The 27,821-nt window shown below is 39.9% G+C and overlaps 1 long non-coding RNA gene across 2 annotated transcripts in view; it reads right to left on the reverse strand.

Moving 5' to 3' along the window:
• The window catches only part of LOC142600559 (uncharacterized), a 134,928-nt gene that overhangs the window by 53,315 nt on the left and 53,792 nt on the right, over nucleotides 1–27,821 (reverse strand). For both annotated transcript variants that reach the window (XR_012834103.1, XR_012834104.1), the window contains exon 3: nucleotides 5,734–6,575. This is a non-coding gene — a long non-coding RNA (uncharacterized LOC142600559). The remainder of the gene's footprint in view (nucleotides 1–5,733; nucleotides 6,576–27,821) is intronic.

Raw genomic sequence — 27,821 nt, forward strand, 5'->3', positions numbered from 1 at the left:
CATTCAACATGTACAGCAAAACATGTCTGGTGTATAATTAACATCTCATTTTACCTCTGCTTTTCAGTTCAGAAAAACTTATAAAGTATATTTAGACAGAAAATACTTTTGACATATCTCACAAGTTAAGGAGTAGAGTTTATTACTTCAAAATTTAACTAAAAAATCTACTTTTTACTTCAGAGAAGTAATTTTTTTCTGTGGGCAGACTTCTTCCACCTTTGCCTAAAATAATTTGTACTAGATACTCTTTGACTGCAAACACTGAACAAAATAAGCTGACAATCCAATCCAGCGCGATCCTCCTTATTAGTAATATAAGAATATTACTTTTAATTGCTTTATTTGAAAATGGCAATAACAGCCTATTAACCTGGAAATTAACTTTGGACAACTGTTCCTATGAGATAATATATGGATTCGATTTCATTGAAGTCTCTGTCTTTATGTGAGTAGCTTTTAGCTAATTTCGTTGGCTGCAAATGGGTCCCCCTATTTCATTTAAATGGGGACAGAAGTAAAAGGAATGGAAAGTTTCACAATGAGATCTGGGTCTTTGCCTTTTGTCTCTGTGAAAAATCCTTTTCCTCCCAGTGTAATGGTTACTCTGTAAATTATGATATAACTTTTCTCTAGCAAAGTTCTGTGCCTTTGCAGCATTAGCTCCCTGGTTATGCCAGGAGCCAAGGACCATGAATGACAGGCAATGCCTTCACTGACCCCACCTGGCCCTTGCAGACCTGCCCTGTTTTACAAGGTATTTTGAGTACATTGTGGCAGCAGCCACAAGTTATGTACTGATCCAGCAGTAGCAACACTGCCAACTTAGCCCTGACCTGGTGCTCACTGCACCCTGACTTGGGCGCAGGGATGGAAGTTCCTCCTTACTGTGAAATACAGCACAAAAACTTCAGTGTTGCCTCTACCTGCAGGGTCCCTCAGCTCTGAATTCCTTTTTCTCTCCCTGATTTCCACTGAGTCAAGCTTTTCTCATTCCCAGTGTCAGGTCAACTTTGACAACTCACAAGAGTCATCATTTATTTCCTCTAGGGTCTCTCGTATAGGTGCCTATAGGTGGTCCAAACAGGTCATGGAAGACATACTGCTACATGGTGAATACAGTGAGAGTGCACAAGGAGGGCAGTGTGACCACAGCCCTGCTCTCCTGCTCTCCACAAGAGTGATAATCCCAGTGACAATTACACCATCTAACACTCCAGTGAAGGAAATAATGTTCTATGATTTCCATTCAACAAAATTCTTAAGTACCTGCTTAAGATGTATGCCTTGCTGCCTCTGGAGTCAAAAAGATTAGTCATGTACCTGCAGTTGAACACATGCATGAGTATTTAATATGTTTTAATGGTTCTGTATATTCATTTGTCTGTTAAATGGCTGCAGTCCTGGACATCTCCACTGGAAACAGGATGAAACTCATACATCAGATGCCTTCAGCCCACCAGACTCTGTTCCATGGCTGGAGGGGAGTGCATAAGCAGAGATTTTGTATCATGCAGCAGTAGGTAGATATATTTTTTTGTAGATTGATATGAAGTACTCATATTTGTCATTTCTCTGAAAGAAATGCTTTAAGGAACTATTAAGAAAGGGACTACAGGAAAACAAACTTGAAATGCTCTTTCCCTGCTCTCTCCATGTTGTGCAACAGACCACAGATGTGGTTGTGCCAACTCACACAAACTGAGAACCATCACCATATATTTTCATTTTCAGCTTCTGGATCATCTATATTCTTTAGTTTAATCTATTAAACAATTTTCATAACATCAGCTATTATTCTGAATTTATTCTGAGATTTACTCAGTGAACAATAAATAGTTTGGTTATCATTGAGCTAAATGAATCCTATTTTAAGTAAATGGTCTTTGACTGTTATAGTTCACACTTAATTGATGTACAGAACAACAATCAAAACATTTGCTTCTATTGGAATAATTCTAGTCAGTAGCAGCTTCAAGAATTATAATTCTTTATGTTACACCGAGCAGAAGACAATGTTATTTCACAGTAAGTTTGTCATTTCAACAAAGCACTTGTTTAAACAACAACCTACTATGTAGTGCAAGAGGTGACTTCTGTAGTGCAGTCACTCAGGGTAGCTGTAGACCTGACTTACCCAGCCACCTAAGGCGAGTTTATGACTGCTTTGCACTGTTAAAACTACATGGGTGGCTAGAGCATACCAACCAGTCTGGCCCAGGATATTCTACCATAAAGTGCCATATGGTCATTTACAGATGTGGATGCAAATTCTATTGAGATTTTAAGCAATCATCTGTTAATGAGATGCCATAGCAAGAGCCGTACAGAGGGTTATTCTTTATTTTAGAAGCAAAGTACAGAAGAACACTGCATCACCTTGAATAGGACTGGAATAGATTATGGCTTCACTGCATTGCTAATGTTCCTTAAGTCTGAGCAGCAAGAAGTTTCTTAGCAAGGAAGAGATTCACAGTCCAGGCCACTGGACTCTGATTCAGGTAACACACATATTAACAAAGATATTAACAAACACACTAGCTGAGACAATGATTTGGGCACTGTGTGCTCTAAGGTTCCACTCAGAGGATGTCTTGAAGCACAGGTACTCATTTAAGAATTGCAAAACGTTCTCCTTACATTAGCTTCAGTGGATTTATCTGCATAAAGTTACACACATGCTGAAGTACTTCGTATTAGCTGAAGGCTATATGTGATGGGAACGTCCTACTTTTTCTTTGTTGCCATGATTAAAAAACCATCACATAAGACCTCTGCCCCCATCAAGTGAGCTTCAAAGCAAGAACTTAGTGCTGACTGACTCTATTTCCACATACCTGTCTTCACAGCCAGACAAGCCTCCATTATTTCTTTTCTTCATTATCTAAACATATTTTAATGTTTACAGTCTCTGCTCAAAGAAGTGAGGGCTTTCCACACTGGATTTTTGTCATTGCTTAACCACAGTTGAATTGCCATTGAATAGAAGGCAATCGTGAAGGTCCTATCAACTTCCACTAAAGAAGGACCGGGACCCCAAGTTAGTCACTGCATATGAAAGATATATCTCCTTAGTTTCATCCTTGCCCTTTCAGTCCTGCAGTATGAAATTAGGAGAAATATTTCCTTGTATTTCTCATGTCTGAATGTGATATCACTTAAGCCTGCGTAATACCATTCTGGAAGTGGCTGGTTAACAACTGGCACAGCACAAGCAAGTAGCTTTGATCAATCTTAAATCCTCATCCCTTGACACTTTAATCAAAATAATTTAAAATTCTATTAAGCACAATATGCAGAGCATTAACACTCTGAACCAGTGAGCAGTTAGAGTGCGGACACTGAGTGATATGTCTGAATAACAGCCTTGTTAGAAAGGCTATCATGTTTTCTCCTTGCTGAATCATCAGGGACGATAGTGGCAATATCACTCTTTCATTGCTAATGTATGGCTCAAAGGATCTGAACAGGAGCTAAATGTCTGATTACCTGGGAGAAGCTGCTTTACTGAAGTGTAAGTAAAATCTTCTGTCTTTTAAGACTTAAGTGGATTCTGGAGTTGCCCATCACCCAGGAGTTGGGGCAGCAACCAGCCACCTTCTTAACATTATTCCTCCTGCTATGCAATTCCCCAACCTCTCCAGTCTAGCTGCTACCATCTCATTTAATTCAGATCTGCTGCTCTGTCTTGAGGCTTCTTCTTCTTCTCACAGTTCATTTCTCTATTGTTTTTCTAAACACCACAAAGCTACATCCAGCATCCCAAAGCAGAGCACCGAGAAGTTCATCCACCAGTCACTGGGTGGCTGCCACCTCCCAGTGCAGTTACCATTTCAGAATTGAAACTACTTAATGGCTTTTCAAAGCTCTGCACTGACTAAATGTACCCATACTGACCCAATTTGTTTAGAGGGTTTTTTGGGGGGGGTTTGGTGGTAATGCAGACATCCATCTGAATAATGACAAAGGAGGGTAAATGTTTTGGTTAATTTTGGCTGTGCCTCTGTGGCCAAGCCCATCATGAGAAGTGCAGACAGAAATCACAAATACCCTAACAAGCCCCCTTCCTTTGGACTAGAGGTCTGGTTTTATTTGTGCAATGCCTTAGGCATGCAGCTCTGAGGTAAAGTTCTTTTTTTCAGGAAATATGTAAATATAAAACCTCATTTTTGTCTCCTCATTTAAAACAGAATGGGGTAGATTTAGGTGATCTCTCCAGGCCCTTTCAGGCCAATTTTCTATAATTCTATGAAACTAGATAAGCATGACACCTACCCAAAAACACAAACACCTTTTTCCTACTATGTTATAAATGGGCCATTACTTGCATATAGATTGAATCACGAAGGGCGATAGAGAGGAATTTAGATTTAAGAAATGAAAGCAAAAGGAAAATTACAATAATTAACTAGTTGAGACAGAAAGTAGAGTCATTCCTGAATGCTGTTTATGTAATGCAAAGAATCACTTGTAACAGCCAGAATACTGTTATTTTTACCATCAAATGTCATACTTGGGAAATGTAGTTATTACAGTCCTGTGTATATAAAAATTTTTAAAAGCCAAATAAAAGGTTAAGAAAAGCTTTGAAACCTCTCCTCCAAAAAAATGACAGGAAAAGCCAAATTAGTTGCTAAACTAGCTCAACTATTACAGTGCAGCTTTTCCACTGAAGTATATAACAACAATCTCCCATGAACTGTTTCAGTTGCAAAGAGTTAGATCAGCAATTATGATTATCAAAATCCAAACCTGTGAACACAGGGAGCTTTTTAGCATAGCAAGTGAAATCATTACTAATTCCCCACTGCCAAAACACATACCTCAGTGTGCATGTGAGCACGGCCTCTCATGCAGTTTTTTCTTTCCCAGTAAGATCTGGTAAAAAGCTGCTTCACTAGGTTTTAAACCCCACTGGAGGTGCTGTACATTAACTGAGAAGACTGATCAACCCATACAGTATTAAAAAGACATTTGTAGACTCATTTAATCAATAATGTACAGTATTAGTGTGCAATTTAGATCGAGAGAAGACAGCTGTAAGACTATGATACATCAGCTAATGAAAAAGCAAAGAGAGTGTGATTCACATAAGTAGAGAGGCCAAGAGGCAGCTCCTCAGCTGGTGGGAACAGTGATGGCAACACCCCTGGGTCTCTGAGCCCATACCCCAGCTGAGGATTTCTCCCAGAGCGAAGGGCAGGGTGAGCTCTCTCTCACACAGCATCCTTTGCATGGGTATAAGTAGGAAGTTTTCTGAGCCATGAAGGCACCAGGCTTCTAGAAAGGTCAGACAAGATGAAAAAATAGCCCTATTTGACCTTGAAATGTTTCAGAAGTTGACAGCCACCCAGGATATGTCTACATACACATGTGCCAGCCTGATCTGAAATCCTCTCTGATTTCACGACTCTCTCCAGCAAGAAGGATTTCTGTGGGAAAAGGAGCAAGAAGAGGAAATTTCACTGTTCCCATGAATTACCCTAAAGCTCTAAAGCAAACCCATATGGTAGCTTTCAGTGCCATTCTACAGAAATGGTTACCCAGTCCTAAGAGCCGGACTGTTCTTCAAGATTTGGCCCTTTTTTACTGCTAGAAAACTCTCAGTTCCATTTAGGTGTGAATTCCCCACAGTGGGCAGAGCTGGCCTCATGCCCTTGTTCCTAAACCAGTTTGGTGTAATGAGCAAGCTGCCATACAGGGACTGGGAAAGTGTGGAGAAGCAGTGCTTACCTGGGTCACCATCCCTAATGCCCTGTGCCTTGGAGTCAAAACCTGCTTTGAGCTGCCCAGGAGTTTCTGCCAGGATTAGGACCAGCAAGAGAAGTAGGATTAAGATACCTACAGCTGGCTCTTCTTCCCGTCCTCTTTCCTTCGTCTTCTTTACATCCCAGATATCAACCTTGCAGCCTGTTTACAACTTATTCACAAGCATGTATAGGTTTTCATAGACATTCCCTACCCCAGTGCTTGCTTCATTAATGAGGCAGATACATTTCAGCCTGCAGAACATGCCAGGCTCTTGGCGGTGACAATTGCTTCATGGATGCACCATCTGCTGCTCTCTCAGTGTGGCTGGTTACCTACTTTTCATGGCACATTTCTTTTTGCTGGCTGAATGACTCCCAAATCCACGAGGTGCTCTGTGAGAAAGCTGTGTAGAGTCTTCTGATGTCGATACTTATGCAAACACCTATTTCCATGAGAATAGCCTTGCTCATCTTCATGTTCTCCTATGGAATGGTGACACTGGCTGCAATTTTTGCTAGCAGAAGTCTGCTCCTTCCATTTGTAGGAAGGCACAGGTAAAAGACTATCCTCCACCACCAGTGCTGAAGGAAGTAGCTGTGATTACAATATATGAGCTGACAGAGATGGGCGTTTGGAAAAATGGGAGGACTTTCCAGATTTCCTTAGTCTTCTAATGCATAAATCACCACATCTCTCTGTTGTGCCAAACATCACAACTCCACAAAGGGTACCTTAAAGGGAGGTGGTGTGGAGGGAAGGTCAGCTGCAGTAAATGTTATTTGCTTGAGATGCCCAGGATTTGCTGCAGACAATGAAGATTTTTCCTGCATGAAAAAGCAAGGATTTGGACTGCTATTAATACAAGTTAAAATAATTGGGGGGGGGGGGGGGGGGGGAAATCACATTCCTAAAATTTCAAGTTTTCTGACATTTTCTGTAATCACTAATTCTTGGTAATGTTCACTGTCTTACTTTACATAAAATCACTACTGATACAAGTTTAGTTTTATGTAATACTCCATATGGTGGATTCATAAAAACCTTCTACTGGGAATACCACCATAAACTACTATTTTCTGCTATAAAAAATAACCATTAAAGTCCAGACATGCACAAACAAGGTAATCTGCCATAAATTTTGAATTGGTAAAATACTACAAATGTAAATGTATTCAACTCCCATTGCAATGCATGTAATTTCCATAGTTTTATTAGAAATCCTGCAGTTGCAGTGGTTTGGCAATAGGTTATAAATATAGTATGAATGAGTCAGCATGCAAATCCCTTCTGTGGAAAACAATTTGAGAGACTTTATAGCCCAAAGCTGTTTATTATTTTGTAAGAATAGTAATGCAAGTTCATGTTCAAAACCTGCTGAGAGAAGAATTTGCAAAACATCCTATTATGGAACAGGCAGAAAAAAAGCATAAGACCTATGTAATAGCACTGGGCTAGAACATTTTCACATCCCCCATTTAGCTGATGTTTTTTTCTTCTCATGTACTTATTAGGGTCCTTGTGAGATTATCACTATATCACACTAATAAAATGAGAGCACAGCTAAGGCTTGTGATTTCATTTCTCAGTTAATGCAACAGTCCTTAAAACCTGAGACCCACGGAACAAAATAAAGGTTTCTGGAAGCTTAGTTTATATAAAAAAGTTCCAATTAATTTTGAAAGATTTTGGGTTGGGTTTTGTGGGGCTTTTATTCAAAATAATTTTCTGTTCCTGTGAATAATAATGAGGAGATAATATATTTCTGATGATTCCAAACCCCTTTATACCCAGCTGACTCAAACACTTCTGTTTTACATAATAGATTGCAATGAACAAATTCTATAAGCATGATCTAATGATGTTGCCTAGGTATACTAGCAAGTGCAGAAAGCTATTTACTTTCAAGGCTGTCTCCATTATGCATTTCACGCTGCAGAGAAACACTTTTGATGCCAATGAATAAATAATGAGGCAGGTTCTGCAAATGGATTAGGGTTGGCAGCAGAGGCAGAAGGACATTTCCCAGCCCTCAGTGTCCTCTGCCAAGCAAAGACCTTCTCTGGTGTGAGATCTCCTCAGGTCCCATACAGTGCGGTGCTGGCCCAAGACATATAGAGATGAGCCACGCTGGCCCTCACAAAGCTGGCTATGTATGGCCACACAGCATTACACCACGCGCAAAGACAGAAATTTAGCTACTTGGGGTTTTCTCACCTCTCACAAATCTAGGCAGAGCAAATGTGTTCACTAACTTTTGTGGATTAAATTGAGCTGTCAGTGTAGCTATAAGGATTACTTTTTGTTTTCTTTTTTTAAACCAGAAGCTTGCTACTAGAAGTGAATGAGTTTTATCTGTTCACTTGGAATCAGGGAGAAAGATAGCAATTCAGTCCAAATTAATTTTTTTTTAATGTTTCAACAATATTTTGATAGGAAAATGCAAGCAAAGTGTGTAGTTTCCAAGGGCAGTTTGCATGGAATGTTGTAGGGTTGGGTTTTTTCCAAATGAAAAGGAAATATGTTATTTTGGATAGGTTTAAATTAATGGTGGCTCAGCTGATTGCTGCAATGCTTGATCGGAATTGTCATTTGAGTTTTCCATATTCCTGCTTCTCTCTGTAGGCTGGATCTTTGCTAAATCATCTTTCCTGTGCAACCTTCCCACCTACTGATTAGCTTCAAGGGAGTCAGATGCCCCCAGTATATAATAACAAGTATGGCCTCACTCATAGAAATCCACACTACAGCCCCAATAAAATGCTAAATAAGATTTGCAAGATGGCATTCAAGTGGAATGCCAGAAAAAAAAAAATTTGATTTAAAAGAAAAATCCAAATGTTGGGACTCAGGAATGTCCATGTTTTGTTTTCATCAAATATAGCCTGATTTTGACATTTTGGGGCTTTTCTGAACACTGTATTATTTTGAATTCTCAGACCGATTTGGGAGAAATAGTAGAATTTTTTGTAAACTGGGTGCACAATGAACAACCTAAAATACAATTATTCATTTAGTCGAAACAAAGAATACAACCTAAGCCAGCTAGATAGCGATGAGATATAAGAAATGTTTATTTAGATGAAGACACTGATTTGGAACCCAAGTATACAGCAGTCATGGTTATAAAAAGGTAACTTAACCAACACTGGGAAACAGTCATTCCTATGGTATCTCTTTTCCGTCTTACTTACAAAAATTATTTTTTTACTTAAGAACCAGTAAGAAATGACTTTTTAAGAACTTTCAGTTCTGATTTTTTTACTGCCTCAGAAGTATCATAATCATAAATCAAATCTAAATAATAATATTTGAGACTAAAATCAACAAGGGCCACATCTGTAAAACGTATCCAAAATGAAAGGGGCAGGAAGTCTTCATATTCTATGAGCAGCTAACATTTCCCTGTCTAAATAACCAATATCATTACCGTAATTTCCTTCTCCAGTTTAAAGAAAAGGCATATTTCCATACACATGACAGAGTAAGTAGGATTTTTTCTATTAATAAGAATAACAGGTCTTGGACTATTCCAGTCAAACACTGATCCCACATTTAATTATATTATTATTTTTCTAAAGAACATACTTTCCCAACAGCAGACAGAATTGCTTGAAACTGTATTCTCCCTTGTGGCAGTATGAACACAGACTACCCCATCGCTACTAACAAGATAGAGAAAGTGCAGTAGCAGAAATCTACATTAAGAGCTGAAAGTCACTAAAATCACTGCCACTCAGTTTCCCACTTAAGCCCCAGCTCCCAAATTCAATAAAATTCTTCCCAGTCTTAGATCCATTATGCACTTCTGCACTTTGCTTATCACAGCCCTGGTATAAATAACCATATAAAATTCCTGTTCTCAGGTAGTAAAATACATGAGGACACAGAGAGCTGCAGGTCAAAAAGCTCACGGATGACATTCTCCTCCAATTCCGTATTTTCTCCCAGATAGCCAAACCCACAACAGCTGTATGTAACCAATATCTCCTAGGTTTATAATTCCTGAATAAAGTCAGGGCATGTTGGCGCTGACACCCAAAACTGCAACTTAGTGAGCAAGTTTTGAGCTAATTGTCCCCAACATCAAAAGCAGATGAATAGAATAGCAGAATTGCAGTTGTCCTCCTCAGCAGTTATAAACCACATAAAATTCCTTAGTTATATTTCTAGACCCTTTTGAGGGTGAAGCAATATGTGTAATGTGTAAAACATTTTAAAAAACATAAGGCCTGTGGCTGAATCTTCAGTTGCATGAAACTCTGTCTTAGAACAGCTCAGGAGGAGAGAAAAGAAGGCAGCTTTGAGCCAGTTTTCATCTTTTTTACCCTACAATATCCTGGACTGTTTTGTGTTACACTGTTGGCAGAGCTCCTCACAGGGACTGCCAACCTGGTGGAGCACCAGGAGATGTGTTATGCTCTAGTCCTGCTCCACCCTTGAAAGCCACACTTCACGTGCAGCTCTGGTAAACCCTGCCCTGCCTCCCTGCGGGAAGGCGGGAAGCAGAGAGCAGAGAAGAGCCACCGCTGCCCTTCTGCCACCTCAACGTCCTTCTGAACCGGGGCCCAGGATCTGAGCTCTTCTTGAAAATTATATCACAGGGTGTGCATGTGCAGGAAGACCCACAAAGCTACCCCAGTTATTGACACACTCAACAGAACACTGCCTAAAAGCTTGGCACATGCATAAGGAAGCAAGACGCCTGAGGGCAATTCTGTCGCATAGGTGTAGGTAAGGTTCGCGTAGAGGTCCTCTGCAGATGTGGGAGTGCCAAGACATGCTCAGAAAGGTATTTGGGGATTCTCCATTTAGGGTCTGCTATCTATTAACGCTGCATCTTTCCACTGCAAGAGACTTTAGCAGAGAGCAAGCATAGACATGAAACGGGCTTTTAAAAGTTTTATCTCAGTTCTCTGAGCTGGGCTCCATGAGCCACAATACTATGGCTTAGCAAACCTGCCTCTGAAATTGGCAGGTTTCCACCACCAGCTCACATATGTGCAAGTGTTTTTTCAGGCCTGTTTAACAAAAGTTGTGATTTCTCATTTCTTTCCTCTTCCACTGGGTTATAATTTAAGATCTATCATTCAAGACTGCCTGATCTTGAGCCACGTCCATATATCACACAGAACATTAAAACCTGACCTTTATACACAGGATAATAAATACCTGTGAGTCACTTACAAGGTAGTAACTCACTCTCACAGTTCAGCAGAGAGTAAGGGCTGAATCTCAACATGAAAACCTTCAGTTGTTGCCAAATGTAAGGGGGCTTATAATAATACTTTTACATTGGGAAGCCAATAAAGAAGGCTAAATGTATTTCAAAAGCGTGATGATACATTAGCAAATAGAAATGGAGTTGAGCAGTTGCCAAAACAACTGGAAAATCGAGACTGCTCTAATCTCCACCTGCATAATGCAAGGAATTACTGGATTTGTGCTAGAAGCCAGGAGCATCTTCAGCCAGCTGGGTTGGTCTGACTTCAACACAACAGGCAGTGTGTCAGCCAACACAGTCATCTGCCAGCTTCTTCACTTTTACCATCTGATTGAGCAGCCTACGCAGTGACATTGCTGCTGTGAAATGGGGAGTGGGTTTGCAGGGCTTCTTGTCTCTCAAGCTCTGCTCTCTGACACCTGGGCCGCTCCAGCTCTTCTGAGGGGGTGGCTGATGCATGGCTGGTGAGCAGCCAGAGGGAGTGCCAGGCAGTTTCAGTATCTGCAGATGTAGCCCTCAGACCAAAAGGAAAGACGAGCCTTGCAGCTTTTAAGCCTTCCATCAGGCAGTACTCTCTGTGTGGGGCGAGCTCAGGCATAACCTTTAGAACACAGTGCAAGAAGAAATATTATCATGATTTAAAGGGTTGACATCCGATGGCCAGGTCTCTTGAAACTCTTCTCCGCCTCTTGATAGCTATAGTTAATATTTACACAGACAGCTCTTGAATCAAAGAAGAGAAAGGAAAAAAAAGAAATCTTGATGATGTAATTTCAGCAACCAGGAACACCCAGTACAATATTTTGTGCATTCATCAGCATACAACTTCTATGTGACATTAATATTCTTCCCTTTGCACATTAAGAGGGACCAAGAAGCAAGAGGGCACAGACAGTGCCTCTTTGCTCTCCTGTGCATTTCCCCACCTTGGAAGCAAGGCAGTAGCAACAATGGGTACGTCTTTCATGCCACCTGAGCCATCATTTTTCTGTCTTGTTCTTGTTCATACCATGCAAATATGAGCTGAGATCACCAGCTATGCTCCCGTAATTTTGGCAGGAAAGTGGTAGAGGGGGAGTTACTGCTGCTCGCCTAGCAGTGAATTACAGGCTTTTGCCTTGAAATTTATGCTTTCCTGAGAGGAAACTCAAGAAAAATTAATTTACACAGCCTAGAGAAAAGGAGCCCCTGTCATGGGTCATGCACTGATTTCATTTACACTGGTGTAAATCCTACATACCATGTCCAAAATCAGAGGCATTATGAAAGGCTGATAAGTGAAAATAGACTTTGGTTTACAGTCCCTAAATACTAGCAGCGAGCAAACTTGGAAGGCCAGGAGATGGTTATTTTCAGTAGGGGAGCAAGGAAAAGGAATAGCACAAAGCGAACGGAAGAAACCCTGAAGTGAAATAAAAGAAAACATGTTCAACGAGAAGGGTCAATGAGATATTGGAATGACCTGCTGAGGGATGATACGAAACCACATCTGTTTTGTTCCCTTCATTACTGGCCAGGGAATCAAGGAGATATTTAGAGAATACAGTGTTGACTAAGCCCCATAAGGCAGGCCACACCACCAGCCTTCCCCTTGACTCACAACAAAACACCTTCTGCCTTCCTGCAAGGGCACCTGAGGTCCTTGCTCATAGATGCCACCTGGTTGCTAAGCCGCAGGCAGCGTGCAGCAGGGACGGCGTGCTGGCTCCTCTCACCTATGGTGGGTGCCAGGGGTGTCAGGACAGAGACCATAGGAGGGATCCTGTCTCCTCTCAGACTGTTAGTCTGCATTGTCTTTGTGCAGAAGTTAATGATGGGCAGAATCTCCACAAAGAACTATTTTTTCACCCCATACAGTTTCTTTTCCACCAGCAAGGTAAAAAGTGTACCTTTTCTTCCCGAAGGCTTGAGCTGATTATTTCCTTCTGTGAGTGCCTTGCCTTCATTTTGTCAACAGAGCAAGAGTCTTTGGTCCAGGCAGGCATCATTTGGAAAAGACAGCCCCTGGTGTTAAAAGGTAGAGACATTTTAAAAACTAATTGAGAATTTTGCTTCATTAAGTAGCCCATAAAATTAGGAATCATTGAGCACCAGGGGGAAGATACCAGAATTAGTCAACATTATAAATGCCTGGTTTCACAAAGGAGCACATAAAGGTTTTAATACAGCTCTACCTGCTGATCTGCTGGCAGATATTCCTGGATGTGAAGTACTCTCACTTGAGCAGGATCTTCATTCCTTTCAACACCACAGTAACAAACCTCTCTGAATTAGAAAGGGCTTATTCTGCATCTCAGTGATAGTGCTGAACTTACTTATTAAACTATAATGTAAGAAAACCTTGGCAGAGCTGCTCTTGGACTCTACCAAGCTGGTGGCAGAAACTTTTACGGAAAGCTGTGTTTATAATCTCCTGCCTTAACAAATTCCATAAAATCAAAAATATGTATGCAGTGTGATTTGTTTCCCTTAGACTGAAAACAGAAACACTGCGAAACAGAATCAAACCATGAGTAAGACTATTACACATGTTTTTCAGCCTGCAAAAGTCAACTCTTTCAGTTGTCCTATAGATAGCTCTGCATGACGCTTTCAGCAACAATGCTGAGGGAGGGACAAATATTTAATTAGGAACAATGTTTTTTTCCTTTTGGTGTCAGAGAACCTGTAAGGGCTTTGCTTTACTCTAGTAATTTCACAAAAAAAATGTATGAGTCCTAGTCTTCCCTGCCAGAAGAGATGTATATACACACAGTTCTATACAATGCAGCATAACACAGCTTTTTTGAAACAACTGCAATATCTATTATGCTTTTATGGCACATGCTCAGTACTTAAATAAACAAAAAAAATCATTACCATTCATAATTCATTCTCTATTTATTCAAAATCTGTAGTAGTCTTGGTGGGGTACCATTTCTTTAGAATGACTCTTGTAAGCTGGGATGCTCTATCTGTTGGCACCCCTGCTTTCTTTTAAGCATCTAATGCAAAATAATCTTATGCATAATGATCTTATGAACACAAATAACATTCACGGCATCAGAGAAATAGTTATAAAGCAGTTAAAAGAAAATGCAGACATTCCTTTTCCAAGCATGTTAGTCCTTTCCTATTCTTCATTCTGTAAATTAACATTTTTTGCAGATAAAAAAGACAAATTCATAAATTACTGCATTTGGCAGTGGAATGTAGCAATGGTGGCAAGGCACAGCTGGAGAGTTTGAAATGTGGCAGCTTTCTTCAAGGCCATCATTTTCCTGCTCCTTTGGGAATCGCTGCTAAATGTGGCTACTGCTAATGTAATGAATATGAATCCATGTAAATCTCAGATGCAGAGCTGGGATCTGTCCTCTTGTGAGCAAAAAGGAAAATTTATTTTTTTCCTATGCAGATTTTTTTGAGTGTGTTATGTGTGTATAACTCTGACCTTACTTCGGCAGCTTACCTACTCTTAAGTATCCAGGTACAGTTGAACTTCTCATTTTTCATTCTGCAGCAAACTAACAATATGTGCTCCCTCCCTTTTGAAGATCCCTGGCAGAATAATACACCACCTGTTCAGCCCCCCTTCCCACCCCCCTCCTTACTAATTAAGCTCTGAAACTGTTTCCAAACAAAATTGGATTTCTTTTCTTCTGCTCCCCCCGCCTTCATCCCCTGACTGCACCTTTGTAAACATTTTTGATCGGGCGTGAAAGGCACAGAAACAGCCACAAATAAGAGGGTCTGTCACTTCAGCCAAAGCCATTAGTGCTGCCTGGAGGAAGCTGGCTGGGCTCATACTGAGCAACTGTGTGACATGCCCAGGGATGGAAAGCAACAGAGAAGGTCCCTAACTGCTGTCCAGGGGGGTCTCAGAAATGACGGGGTGGACAGGACAGAACTTCTTGGCTCTTCTGCCCTGCGAAGGCTGACTGACTCATTTTAAAAGTAGGACATTTGAATAGCTGACAGACATTTTCCAAAGAGGGGGTGGCTGTGCGAGGTGTGCATATTCTGAGTTTGTTTCCATCACGGAACAGGCAGTTGGAATTTTAATCCGTGAAACTTTCATCCCTGTGGTCGTACGGTGCCTCACACAATGGGTCTTTGTCCGTTGCCAGGGTACTACTGCAATACGTACCATAAATAATAATTGTAATAACAGTTATAAAGCTACGATTTTTTTAATAGTGTCTAGAGCTGGAAGTCTTTTCTGGGCAATTGGCATTTTTGAAAATCAGGTCACCTAGTTAGGTTCCTAATTCTGAATGCAGAGTCTTATTTTACCATTCATTTTCTTTAAAACATAAGCCTCCAACTTGGCTCATGTAGATAAATATTAAGTGAGAGGAAAGCAATGGAAACACTTGTCAAAATAAACCAAGAATAATTATTGGATTCCATTCACAAGTTTTTGGAGAGGAAAGATCAGGCCAGCCATCAAATAAGAACAGCTTCAGCCAAGATCTACAAGTAGAGGGACATTGTTCTGCTTGACAGTTCTTCACTGAGGTGATTAACAAGCCTGGCTGATGACCCGTTGGGCTCAGATGTACAGTTAGGGTATCATGCATCAGCTGAACTATCAGCACACTTCCTATGTGCGTGGCCTTACAAACATAAAATTCTGTGACTTGGCTTCACCCCCTTCAGTGGGACTAATCAAAGTCATGTTGTCTCATATTTGCTGTCACTAAAACCATTCATGTAGATACCACAGGCTCAGTTGTGGCACTGAAAGGCAATACTGGCAACTATTTAAAGCAACGGATTGATTGCAGTTGGGATTCATATAACCAAAAGCAGGGTTACTCCTGAAACAGTCTGGGTGTCATCCACCTTCTCCTAAAGTGCAAGTCTTGAAGACAGAGGAATTGCACCTGAAAAGTACATATTTTTCTCTCCTGATTATGAAGGGGTCAAGTCAATCACCTCAGACAGACAACTAGTCTGGAAGCAAATAGTGTTACCTGGTATGAGTTCCATCCCATGTGCCTGGGCTCTCAGACAATTGCTCTGTCCTCTAACCTAAAGTTCCAGTCTGGACACCTATATCCAGGTTTATATGCAGCAGCAGAGCAGCATACAAAAAAGCGTTGTGGAAATCCTTTGGTTCAGTCCAAAATTAACGTGCTTCCTGGGTTCAAACTCCTCCAGGGAACCCCACCTCGCTTTTCTCTTCTGGACTAGGGCAGAATTGAACTAGTGACCAAAGGAGAGGCCATACAAAGGCAGTCTATTGCAGTCATCTCCTCTAACATATTTCACAGGAAATTTTATTATCCTAGCTAAGATCCTGCTCTGCTGCACTTCCAAGCACACTGTTCTGCCACATCTTGATTCAGAAACCAATGCAATTAACTTCAGGTAAGTATACATCCAACTTGTGAGTTTGTAAAGGAGTTGTATGGAGCTCATGTCACCATGTATAGCTGGACCATTGCTGGAAAGCAGGGTTTTGGCAAGGATATTTTGTGTGTGAAGACATGGTTTTAAATTTATGAAAAAATGTGAAGATAGTTTTGAAGCAGAATTTGGTTTTAATGTTTGTGGACCTACTTCTCCTTTGACTGAAATGAATAGCAACCCTGCCACTGACTTCGGCAGAAGAATGGCCGAGGTCTTTACTCCATAGAAACTCTAGCAGTAAAATACAAGAAATTCATTTTAGCTATTATATTTTGGAAGGCTGACAACAGCTGCATGAAGAACTGAACCTGCATCTCCCAGGGAGACACATAACACTTAAATCACTAAGCCATTCCCTTTGATATCCATGCTGTATTATAAAATTAATCTTTTGTAGCAATTAATTAGAGTAGTTATGAGGAAAGTCATGCAGTCTGAGACTCACATTTATTGCTCAGTGTGGCCTTGTTTGTTTAGTCAGATTCCCTTAAGCCATTAATGGAGCTTTATGTTAATTTCCTTAATGCTTCCGATCAGCATGTTCAGAGTTACAACCCCACTAGGGCTTCACAGATTATCCCAACATATAGTACAAGTAAACAATAGATGCTACTTCCCCTCTGCATGTCAGTCTCCCCAGATACCCTAATGAGATTACATCTATGCCAGTCAAAAATGAAGTAAATGAAAATCCTTGAAGTAAATGAAACTCCTTGAGCTGTGACATTCAGCCCTGAAGAGGTTAAAAATGAAAAGCTGCCTGGGTTTGTGGCTGAAACTGTGAATAAGTAAAGAAAGCAAATACATTCTTTAGCCAGATTTCTTTTCTCCAAAGGTATTTCTCTGGAAATGCTTGAAAAGCTGGTTAAAGCACAGTCCCAATTTTCTTGAAAGGAAGTGAGCTAAGAGTAAGTCTTGAAAATGCCAGACCTAAATACTGAACTGGAATTTATTCAAACGCCTTTCATGTCTAATGCATAAAGCCTGGTTATTCCATCAAAGTCGCTTTGAATCAACCCTAGGTGCTTAAACATGTGAAAAACCCTAAGCTCATGTAGGAGATTTTGAGCTTATGTATGTAACTTAACAACTGGCCCAAATCTCCCATTGGTCTCAGATTCCAGTAGTGATATGGAAACAGCCAGGCACTTGTCTCAGGATGCCAGAGAACTGTGACTACATTTGTTACACTTTCCTAAAGAAGGCAGCCAATGGAAAAATTAAACACTACTGTGCTAAAAATAAATTATTGCACCCCTTTAAAACAATCAAACAAAAATCCCCAGTCCACAATGAGTGGCAAACACTACACAGTGGCTGCTTAATGCACTTGGTTATGTATGTTTTCTCCTTCTGACTAGAGCAGCTACTCACAGTTGCAGAACTGGAGTAATGATCCTCAAGTCCTTCATTTTTGCAACTGTGACTGGTAAAAATGGCAGTCTGAGGCTGTTCAAAAAACCAGCAAGCCCTTGGAACATTGTGTAAATGGCAGCTTGAAGGCCACAGATCTCTCACACAGAGACCAGGTGCTCCATCCCACAGGAGGCAGAAGCTTCTGGTGTGGACAACAGATCAGACCAGGGCAGGCCAAGCCCTCCAAGCTGCTTCAGGCACAGGCCTGTGGCATGGGCTAACTGGCCTTCTCACCCTAGCATTTAGCCACTGGATCTGTGTGTCTTTCCTTATCTCCTCAAAACCTGCAAGACACCCACACTTAAACAATCTCAATGTCAACTGATGTATTTATCACAGAGTGTTTAAACTTGGGCGTGTCAGCATTACTTGTGAGAAGAGGTTTGATCCTTAAATACCTCTTCTTTGCTAAGTAGAGGACTAGTTCTTTTAACAGCCTTTTGTCTTGGCCCTGATTAGCAAAAGCAATCATAAGTCAGTATCTGGCTTCTCTTATTATTTATGATGGTGGTTGGGGTTTTTTTTCCATCTTGAAAAATGTTTTTTACAGCCTCATTTAATTTTTCTTCCTTCCCCCCCCCCCCCCCCCCAACCTGATCTTCCTACTTATGGTCAAACCTTATACTCTGCAGATATATATGTTCACTGTAGTTCAAAGGCACTGACTTTCCATCAACTTTTTGGAAGAGGCTGCACTAAAGAAAAGCTATGGGATGCAGAACCTACTATTGAGTAGCTCATTGAACTCTAAGATCTTTGCTCTAGAGATGAACCTAGAGAAAAAAGATGAGACATATATTCAGAGAGAAATGGATATGTGCATGTCAGTGGTATATCAGTTTCTAATCAATATTAAACCTCTAACTGCCAAGATCAATAAAAGCAGCAGGGTTATAGCTGTCACATAGTTTCTCAAACATATCAGCTAATAATGATTTTTGCTTTGTGTTTTTTATGTCTAGCAGATGAGGAATCTCTACTTTCATCTTTAATATTTTCAATATTGAAATTCATATATGCTCTCATGATCAGATGTCAGGGCCATGAGTAAGCTTACCCCCTAGCTTAACAGACAATAAACACACCACAAAGATCCTACACTCTTTCCAAAATGTAGTTCTGTAATGTTGAGTTAATGTGGAGTCAGAGAACCTTTTCAGTAATAGAACTGGTCCACAGCTTTTGGTTTGGGGAACTGTCTTCCAGCAACCAAAGCAATACTGCAACAGCTCAGCAGGATACTTAAACGTGAAGTTGTTCTCTATCGTATTGTTTCCTGTACCTGAAAGAATAGCTGGCAAATTGTCACTGCCTACAAATCCTCAGGAATATGACTGCTGCATGTTCTGATAGTATCTGATTGAATCACCTACTTAAGAATCCTTTTCACCTATGTTTTTCCATCAGCAGTTGTTGACTCCCACCATCTCAGACACAAGTGAAACAATTGCATTTTTTGAAGTTGTAGGTTTGTCGTAGTTACAAAGGTATGGAAGTGGACAGAGTCTAAGCAAGAGTATAATATATTTTATGAGACTAATCACTGTTGTAGGAAAAAAATTATACACTTTTAGGCACATGATTTTTTTAAACATGAAGTTTAACTGGATAATTGTAATTGTTGGATTCCCTGAGAGAAAAACTAATTAGTTCCATTGGAAAAGGGATGGGTTACAAAGCTTCCAGTTTATCAGCTGTAGAAAGTTGGACTATTCACCCAGGAAACTGTAAGTGCTATATGGTTTTTGGTCTTCAGGTGTACTATTCCTTGAAGTCTAGGTACGGGAACATGGAGCTGCAGTGCGCTCTGATGGAGAAGTGACAACGGTTTTTGTAATGCCCTCAAAGCAGAAAAGGAAATGAATTTTTTGTATTTCTTTCCCGTCCCTTCTCTCATTCTGATAACAGTGTGGCTGTGAGGGCTCTGTTCATTCACTGCGTACAGTCTACGTTATCACAGGAGCTTGAGAAAAAGCCCCACACAGTAAGATCTCTTTGCTAAACTATTAGCCTCAATGCCAACTGATACACAGTGGCGAAGATAAGACTTCCTTTATTCTGCGGTGTCCTACCATGAAGGAAGGGCACAGATTTTTTTTTTAAATTAATCACACTAAAATTTGGATTTAAAAATGAGCATTTTTTTAGAGAATAATACTTTAATATGCACAGTGTATAACTGATGTACACACAATAGGAGCAAAGATGCTTGCTTCTATTGTTTCAAGCAATAAATATATTACAGGAAAACAGACATAATCGCCCCCAAAAGTGAGTAAGATCTTAAAAAAATGAAGATCTCAATTTTTAATGCAATCCCTCTTTCTCCCTCTCTTATCTGTGAGTTTTTGTGAAAACCAAAGCTTACAGGAATGTCTGTAAGAGATTGTTTTTGCTCAGTTTCAAAAGTGGTTTTCTTTGTTGGCATTCGATGGTTTTACAAGAGAAAATAATGAAAGCAAATAAAACCTGTAACCGTCCCCAGCGGGACAGAAGTCAAACGAGAGAAAGCTGATGTCTTTGAGCTGACTGAGCAACAATAGACAGGTCTTAACACAGTAAGGCATTCCAGAGACTGCATTAGGGACTGTCAAACCTACCTCACTAACACCAATTAACTGGGAGATAGGGGGATCTTAGAGTTCGGATCAAAGCCTTTCTTGTCCAGATGAAAGATCACATCAGCTTTGAAAGAAAGCTCCAGATGTCTATGGGAAAAAAAAAAAAAAAAAAAGAAATCTCTCTTCCATTCAGCTTGTTTTTCAGTGAATTTTGAATTACTTTGTCAAGAAGAACAAAATAACGTCCCAGCTGGAGAATGTGTCAGATGTTTCATTTAAAAACAATATGAAGTCAGGAAGGTGGTAGCCAACTTAGAAGGACTGTTTGATCCTCTCCCAAGATTCCATTGCTTTTGAGAAAGAGCAATATCAAATCATTCACTCTAATCAGTTCTCCATTTAACATCAAGCAATCTTTAATAAAAACAAAACAAAACAAAACAACTAACTGCACACTCCTCCTTCATACAAAGGTGCCATGGCATCAGCATTTAGTGCATGATACAGCAAACGACATCCAGGAATAGTGACCTCACTGTGCTGTAACTTACTAAAAAGGTTACGGTGGTTATCAACCAAATTGGCTTAATAGTGTTCCATAAAAAGTTATGTGAATAGTAAATTCAAATATATTTGATGCATTAGTGGATCAGAAAACCTTACCGGAAAACAGTATCTGACACCGTGTTCATTGCCTCATCCATTTTAGAAAGCATATAGATGAGCTGATAGCTTTAGTGATTAATACATGCAAGTGCTTCATTGCTAGCAAGAAACAGACATATTAGGGAATAGAACAGAAATGCAGTTGAACCTACTACAGACTTTGTTTTGGGTATAGAAAGTGCAGACTTAATGTCAGTGGGCATTTTGCCAGGGAAAGGCTGCGATATGGACTCATTCTTTGTTTACTTGTCATAATTCCTCGCACATGCTTGTGTTTTAATTCTGAGTGAGAACGCAGTCAAGGGACATGTGAGTTTCTTTGTTATACAAGTGGATCAACAGTCTCGAGTTCTATTAACATTTGTTGTGAAGGATTTTGAGGAAGCTTTTACAGAGCACTTTAACACGCAAGATGCCAAGATTAAATTGTTGGAGGAAACAAAATGGATCTAAGCCTAGGCATTGAAATAAGAAGCTTTTGTAGCTTAGGAAAAACTACCCAACATCTGTAGTCTGCTAGTTCAAGAACAAATTCTGCTGTGCTCTACCAACTACATTATGTTCAGAAATAGTTCTGACTGCTATGACTCTGGGTACTATTTAGGCTCCCTGTAGAAATATATTTACCCACAAAGATGGGTTTATACCAAAGCGAAAGAACAAAGTACTCCAAGTTTTGGTGAAGTATGGATTGAATTCAGAGGTGCTTTTCTCAGCTTCTTCTCTCTGAGTGGAACAGGAGCCCAGTGTTCCCTCTTAGACTTAGAATTCACCTATGTGCAGTAATCTTGTTTGGACAGAGGTCTGTATGTCAAAGGTTCATGCTGAAAACTGCAGAGTGGAAAGCACACAATGGATCGAAATACAAGATCTAGATTTATGATTCCTTTGAGCTGTGTGAGCATTAAATATTTGGATCAGAAATGTGCAGTACAAAATCCTGATATTCAGCTCATTTTGAAAAGAAACAAGTGCTTTCAGGTACTATGAACACTTGTTTATATGGTGTTTCTGCTCTGTTTTTGCTTTGATTTAAAATTACAGAAGCAGAAGTAAAAATATTCCACCCTCTTAAATACCAATAAAATGCAGGAATTATAAATAAAAAAGTCCATAAAATAACAGACTTGGAAATATTCATATAAATATTCTGCTGTAAACAAACCAGTTCACTGAGCAAAATAAATTTATAAATTTAGGGGAGAACAACAGCAGAAAACAATAAGTATTCATTCCCTTTGGAAACCAAAGTGGATAAATAGGTTTAGTCATCTCAGTCCCAAGAGAGTCTCAAAGCATGCATTTTTTTCAATGTAAAGTGCAAAGAATTGCATTGCATTTTGAATTCCATTTTAAAACTAATTAAAGGTTTGATTGTGCCACTTTCTCTGTATTGGAATGCACTTCAATATGTACTCAGCTTAAGGCATGTGCTCAAGGAGAACTACTCAAGCACTTAACATCATTAACTATGATTTTATGTGCTTTGCTGGATCTGGGCTGAAATGTATAGAGCATATTACTCATCTTGCAAGTGAATGACAAAAATTAATGTCATCTAGGCAATTAATGAAATGGATTTACTCCAGATCTAGGTTGCTATATCTCAGAGCAGTCTCCTGCTCATTTAATTTAAATGTTCAGGTTATTTAAGTCATATATGCAGGGCTATATGGAAGATTTCAGGTTTTGTTTAGACAGGCACCAAAACAGCATCATAAAAATATATTTAGAGGCCAGGTTAACTAATGGGGATATTTAAAATCTGTTTTGATATTCTTTCCTGTCCACACTGTATTTTTGTCTGTTACTATATTTTAGGTTAATGTCATTTGCAATAATTGTTTGCTAAGTATTTTTGATTGCAAGAAAAGACTAAAAGAGCAAGTGACATTTTGATCCCAGTTTACCAGTAAAGGCTTCCTAGCGTCATGTATTTCCCAATCACGTGCCTAAAAAGCTCTCTTAAATAAATATCTCATGCCCCCATGTGGTTAAATTGAGAGACTGCTGAATAAATCCTTTGGAGTTGCTTTTCTGTTTCTGTTTATTTGCATACAGCATTGTGTGCCCAAAGGAAGAATGATAACCAAACTGCATAATAGCCTAATTTAGGCATTTTACCAATAATGAAGGTTTTCACATAAGTAAAATCTAGAAAATGCTGAGGTGTTTTAGGCACTACCATGGCCTAACCTAGGATAGAGTGCACAAAAATCTGACAAAAAATGCTTCTCGTGAAATTGCAGTATGTATTACGTGACCGGTGCACTAGCTAAAATCCACTTGTTACTGTCTAGGCATCTTAGGTTTTTAGGTATAGTTTAATTAAAAATATACGCTGAAAATACCAATTTATAATCTAAATCAGTAGATTTAGTGTCAAGGGGGGGGGCTGGGGTGGGCTTTTTTCCTTAACAAATGTCCTATCTTAGGAGTATTGGCAAAGCAGATATATGAAGATAGATTTTTTTTAGAGTATTTCTTCATATCCCAGACTGAAGAATAAGACAGAATGACTATCATGCATCACATCCGGCATCTTGTTGTTTACAACAAAAAGAAACAAAAAATTCCCCACATGTGACTGATCCTATGACTCTGCAATGATACTTTTTTGGATTAGAATTGGAGATAACTCAGTATTTGTACTAAAACTCCTTTCCAATAATTTGTGTTCATCTAAAATCGCAGTCCTGCAGACACGTCTATTATACACCTACTAGTCTGTATGTGGAGACAGAGGCTCAGTTCCTCTTGACCACAGCCATACTTTTTGACCTGTAGTAAAATCACTGAAAGTTATATGGAAGATGTTAGTAGAGACACTGAGTTTATCTAAATGCCAAGGTCAGTTATTTCCATCAAAACCAAAAACTTCTGGGCATCCCCTACCTCTCTATTCAAACACTTTTAACTCTTCCAAGCAGCTCCCCAGCACTGCTGTCAAGTTTGTGATGCCTCCGCTCTCAGTGCTCGAGGTACAATGGGTACATTGTCCAACTGAGCCAATTGTTAGATGCTTGTATTTATTTATTTGCCCTAAGTAATTGGCACAGTTACCCGTGGAGTGGAACGCATCTGTGACGCTACAGCAACTTCCCACATGACACTTAAATAAGCTACCTACCGTGCTCATCCCCTTTTGCTGTGATTACCTCCCTGCCACGCTCACAACTAATCAAATTAACGGTTACATCCATCTGTTCTGAACCAAGATCCATAGCAGGGTGTTAGGATGGGATCAAGCCCAAGACCTGCCTCTTGCTCAGGCCTGGCGTCAGCCTGTGATGTACCAGCTGACCTCCGCTCAGCCTTCTATTACAGTGACGTCCTGTGTGAGAGGCTGGTGAGATGAACTTTAATTGATAAATTAATATACAGCAGGGGGCAAGAAAGAGGAAAAAAAAAAAGTGAAAGTGAGAGTCATACAGCTGTTTGTCATACAGCAATGGGAAATTGGTAGCAATTATGCCCTCCTGTGTCTGGACAAATTGTTGCTAAATTAAACAGTCTTTAAAAACACAAAGGCAGAAAAGGAGCTTCCCCTCTCTGCCCCCAGCCTCCCGCAGCCTGCTCCTAAAGAATGATTTTGATTTTTCTACAAAAACAAATGCAAGAGCATAGGAAACTATACGATAAAACTAGGTGGCTGTTATCAATATCTCCAGTGATGTACTGTTGTAAATAGAAAAATAAAAAGCTCACTACTGTAAAAAATTACAGGGCTGTAAATCCACCAGGGGATTGTGGTGATATCATAAACTATAAGAGCAAAGCTCAAGTGGCCTTATACAGTCACCACAATGCAGTGATGGAATTATAGCCCTATAACTCAAAATTTACTTAGTTCTTACACTTTGCAGAGCAAGGAACTGAGTTTTGGATGGACACCCTGCACAGTCTGTCCAGGTTTGCTCTTCTCCTACTACTTTTTTTGCCTTGTACTCTCTTCCTCCGCACACAGCTCTCATTGCTCCTAGTGCTTCCCTTACCATGTAGCAACTGCCATCAGAGCTCCTTTGCTACCAGGACTAAAATCCCTGATTTTGTCTCTAAGAATATCTGTGCAAGGTTCAGGGAACTCTAGCGAACTAACTGACTTGGCATCTGATAAGGATTTTGAGGAACAATGTAGTATCAAAACTTCCTCCAACACTTGTTTATCTGATGTCCAAGCCAACACATCAAGAACTTAAAAGTGACTCTTGCAGGCCATTGCCAGCCCATCCCAGAAATGTTGGGCACTACTGGTAACTCCTAGCAGCATCAAGAAATGTTCTTTTCTCATAAATTAGGGACACATTGTGCAACAGTTTTGAAAAATTCTCTTTCAAAACAAAAGTGAGGTTGCACACAGCTGTTTCAGCATATAGATATCCCGCAAATCAACACAGCAATTAAACATATTCTAATCCAAAGCACACAAGTAATCCTGCTGTTTTCTCTAGATCCTTTCAGTTGAAAATAGCATGTTCCATCCTGGATTCAGGTGAAAGATTTGTCCTCTCAGCACTTGTTACATATTTCTTCGTGGACTTTCCCCAATCCACTGCCCTGAGATATCACAGAGGAGCTGCAGAACAGCCAGTACCTGGGCTCCAGTACTCATTTGCACCTTACCACTCTCAGTCATCCCATTAGAAACCTACTGATCCCATGGTTACATTGCAGAAATCAGTAGATCAGATCTTCACAAGAATCTGTTCTCTATATTTCAGATGAACAGGGATCCACAGATCATTTAAAAAAAAAAATAGTGGAGAAGAGTGAGTCTTTTTTCACAAGAACATAAATATTTGAATGCTGAAGCAGCCAAGCTGTCCAGCTAGCTTAGCATCCCATTTCAAGCAATACCCACCATCATGTGTTTCTAAGAAAGCTGCACAAAATCTGCAATAATTGAACAACTGTCTGCATTGTTAATCTTGCCTATTTTCAGTCAGGTTGGTATCTCTCTTCCCGAGCCCCACTTCAACCAGGTGAGAAGAATGACCCTCTCCCTGGGAGGTGGCCCTGGCAGGAGGCTTGCTCAATGGCTTCCTGGCTCATGGCTGGTCCTCATTTCTTTCCCAGGTGAGATGACAGCAAAGTCGTGTCAAGCCTTTTTTTGATTTTTTACTTGGTCAACAGCAACAAGAGCTGGCAGGAGCTCACAGGCTTCTGGAGCTGGCAAGGAGTGGCCTGGTTTGTCAGAGATGAGCACAGCCCTGACCCTAAAGCAGGGAGATGCATGCCTGAAATGAGGGAGAAGTCCACTGCACCTCTTCCCATGCTCATGGTGGTGGGATGGGGACCTTTTGAGCTAGGATTGTTATTTCTATGCAAGCATCAAAAATAATTCCCAGTTGTGGACCATGCCCCCAGGGTGGTGGCTGTGCTGCTTCACATTCCCTGTCACTTTTCCACAATGTAAAGAGATGTTACAGACCTCATGGCTAACAGTCAGCTCAAAGTTAAGTGATGGCACAGTCAGCTCCTTCACCACCACATGCAAAGGTCAATACTACCCAGTGAAATGCTGCTTCCCATTCCAGGATACTGTCTAATGTCACTGTCATTAAAAAAAAGCTTTTTCCCTTTAAAAAGCTACATTAAGAAAAAAAAGAGAGAGAGAGAAGCTTTATTTCAAATAAGCTGGATTTGCTCCTCCAGCTTTGTCAGTAAAATGCTTGCAGCCTCTTTCTCCCTCCAAGAAACACAGGTGTTTTCCTTTAATTTTTTTCCTCTCCTAAATTGCTTACATTTTTTTCCAAAAGTGAAAATCAGATCCTGCAACCCACAATTCAGCTAACAGTGTAATCTTCATGCTCCTCAGTGTTTATACACAAGGCATAGGTGAACTATTAAATGAGCACAATATTTCTAGAAAAAAATCATTCTGAAAAAGGGGAGAACAAGGAATTAAAGTAACTGTATCTATAACTAACACGGGTTCCAAACTGAAAAAAGGAAAGGGGGAAAATGGAATAATGAATCTGTTAAGAGTTCCTTTGTTAATAGTTAACTTGAATAAAAGCTACTAATGATTTTTTAAAGTCCTGAAAGGGTCTTTAAGACATAATTTCATGTTGGTTTTTTTTCTCATGCACTTTCCATTGCTGCCTGTGGACCATAGATTTAATCAGATTTCTTGTTCTTCTAAGACTTTATGAAGTCTTTCTTGATTTGCAGCCAACCAAAGCACTTTTAATAATGTATGGTAAAAGGGTTTAATTTTTAATAGACAAGAATGGGCTAGAGCTGCTACACATTGTAGTAGATTGGTAAGTACAGTATTACACTCTGCAGAGTAGTTGGTAAAAAAGATGAATGTATTTATATCCCAAATGTTATTGAAAACATGTTTATTTTATTACTAACACAAATGTATAATTGAAGAACCTGTCTAATCTGGAATTATTGTTCACACCTTATTTACCAAGAAGATAAAGTCGCTTTCAGCTTGTTACCATAATAACTCAAGCCTCTTATTGTTTTCTGTCTCTCACGCTGTTCTGCTGCTCCAAAAGCTCAAGGAAAAAATAAAAGAAGAACTATTAAAATGTGAAGTTACACATTCATATCCTGGATTCAGCTAATCAAGGGGGAAAATATCTTCTAGCACTGGAGACCGATTCATAGGGGTTAAACTTAAAATAAGATTATTTGTACCATGATATTTGCATGCATTTGTCCTTTGTTTACTACTACCCAGCTAACAGGAAAGCTCAGAGCTACATGTAGATGAAAACCTGGCTTAAAACTGAAGGTCTAATTCTGAAAATCAGAGAGGACTGTTTCATAAGAGGGTTTTTTCTTACCAAGCTACA

The sequence above is a fragment of the Balearica regulorum genome, chromosome 2 (genome assembly GCF_011004875.1).
Source record: "Balearica regulorum gibbericeps isolate bBalReg1 chromosome 2, bBalReg1.pri, whole genome shotgun sequence".
NCBI lineage: Eukaryota > Metazoa > Chordata > Aves > Gruiformes > Gruidae > Balearica > Balearica regulorum.